A 2,668-nucleotide genomic window follows, 5' to 3' on the forward strand; every position below is an offset into this window, starting at 1 on the left:
CCGGATCGATGCAGGTTATATATTTTAACGAGAACTGCAGAAATCCTACCGCGCTCATTGGCTAATTTTCATTGTCAGTAAGCGAATAGACACAGGAAACTGTAATTTTTGCGACACGTCAATTAGCGAGAGCGGACAATTTGACAATTTGTTATCGTAAAAAGCAATTTGACGTCAGTTTTTAATAGCCCATTGCAGAAACGAGAGAGCACTGAGGCGAGTTTCCTATATTGATTAGATTGAAAATCTAAACATTCCAACCGAAAGGTTAACGAATGAAAAGCTACCCAGCCAAGTTTAAAGTGGAAATTTGTCAAAATGGGAGCCTTGCAAAAGGTGCAAAATTCCATACAAACCCTTATAATTTTGTCGCTTGTCTACCTAATACATACCAAACTCTCTATTTTGGGTGATATTTGGGAAGCTACCATTTTACCATTTTCCTCCTCCAAAAACTTCTATTCGTGGTAAAGACTCTCAAATTTAGTTGATCTTTCATTTTTCAAACAAATGGAAAACAACCATACTCTGTCCCAGTCCTCTCACGTTTCTGCAATGGCCTATACGTCTGTCCTGTTATTGACAATGAATTTCCTCATAATATTGTCAAATTAGTTGATCAATAACAGAAAAAACGCATGAAACGCTGACGTCAATATGTTAAATAACACATGCCAATGTGTATATAGTGTATATTTCCCTCCCCGTTGCATAAGTCCCATAACTAGTTTTAGGACCAACAATGCTGGATCCTTCCGGAGAAAAAACGGTAGAGTACTAGTCCTATAAGCAACAAAGCCAGAAATCGCTCTCTCCGCATCTGCTGAGTTTCTTGGCCCTATTTCTTGATTTTTTTCATTTTTTCATGGGTCGACCATTAGGTTTTCTGTGAAAAACGAACGGCTGAAAACTGGAAAGAAAAAAGTGAATTTCACTTGCATATCTACTTCCTCTGCGGCGTCAGCAAGTCCTTATATATTTTTTGGAGGAAAAGTAGGTAAAAATTGAAAAGCTGTAATGTGTCGTCGTTCGGTCATACTGACAAGATTACACTAGTCCAAAAATTAAAGCAATGGGTGGGTTTATCTATTTCAATATTGAAATGAAACGAGTTTCACTTGAAAAATACACATATTGATCGGCGCGCGCAGTGAAGGGGATTCTCCATATTGGTCATGTTACAACTTGTGTGACATTGTGACAAATAAGGCTAGTGTTGCATTCGTGGCATCAACGGATCCCGACGTACTACATAAGCGGTGATTGTAAAATACAAGCAGCCATCAAGCATGAAACAGAAGCACAGACCATGGCAAAACATGGTTCCATTCAAGCCTGTCGTGGTGCACTTGACGAACTCACCTCTCAGAGATAACCGGCAAGTGTTCGTTGTTGTTGTCTTTACGCAAAGTTCCTAGTATTCATTAGGCTAGTAGTAATACAGGATTCAGTTGTCATAAAAACGGTAAATGAAAACTTACTAATTTCATCGTCTCCTAGCGTTCCGTCGATCTGTGGGAGAATGTACCAAAGGAGCTTGTCTGGACGACGGCAACGATTAATTAGTGACAGCCATTATTTACTTTGGAGTATCTCGCAAGTCTTGAGAATTGATCAACTTTAACGCAACCTGCACCTCAAAACTGGATCTCCAGCTTATCCATTTACTAAAGGAAGCTTTTTGTCACTACTTAGAAGGTCAACAAACGAACCTGAACGGCAGAAGACATATTTTCACCGAGTGCAATGGTTATGCAAATGAACTTTGACACGAGCGACAGTTGTGTAAATACACTGATTGTGGCAGATTTTAATCTGTTGTCGCGTGCAATCCAAGGAGATACCCAGCGGTTTGAACTTATGGAACGGTTTACTAAGGTAAGAAATTTGGGCAAGATTTCCGCACAGGTCCCTACTTCATTATGCATACACTCCTTTGTTTCAAGAAAACAATAGCGAAAACAATAGACGTCCTTTGGGACTGTGGCGCTTTGTTCTTTCTTTTTAGAGGTTTTTTTTTCTAAGTCTAGACTTAAAAAAAGTCGGTCGAACTTCTGTCTGAAATAGGGAAAATCGAACAGTTTTTCCTGCAATTTCGGCACTTTTCCTGCAATTTTACCCATTTTCAAGTTTTAGAATGAGCGCAAGAAGTGGAGTTTCCATCCTCGGAGACCCAGGGGCAGATCGCGGAGACAAGGGAAAGTCAAAACGGGCGAAAGAAAATGGCGACGAAGAAAAACATAATAGGGCGAGAAGAGCCCCTGGGGACAAGTTCTTACCAGACCAGTTCCAAACAGCAGAGGTAATCCTCAATTCTGATTGGTGCCAGAAATTCTTTGTGTTTTTCTGGCCAATCAGAGGTCAGCAGGCCGTGAAGTCGTTTCGTGTCCTCTTACACGGAAATCACTTGATCGCCATACTCGCCTTGGTTCGTTTGGCAAGGTTTTGCTCGAGGAGAAAAGTCTCAATCACAGCACAAAATATATAAACAGGGAATCGTTCGGAATATCGGCGGAGAAATACGCTGGACCTTTCGCAGGTATTGGTACAGTAGCGTATTTCCAAGTGTGCGAAATTTGTTTAAAGATGTCCTCACCGATTCACCTAATAAAATAGCAGCGATTACTTTTGATCTGACAATTATTTTCATTCTGCCCCCTTATCCTGG

The sequence above is a fragment of the Montipora foliosa genome, chromosome 6 (assembly GCF_036669935.1).
Source record: "Montipora foliosa isolate CH-2021 chromosome 6, ASM3666993v2, whole genome shotgun sequence".
Lineage (NCBI taxonomy): Eukaryota > Metazoa > Cnidaria > Anthozoa > Scleractinia > Acroporidae > Montipora > Montipora foliosa.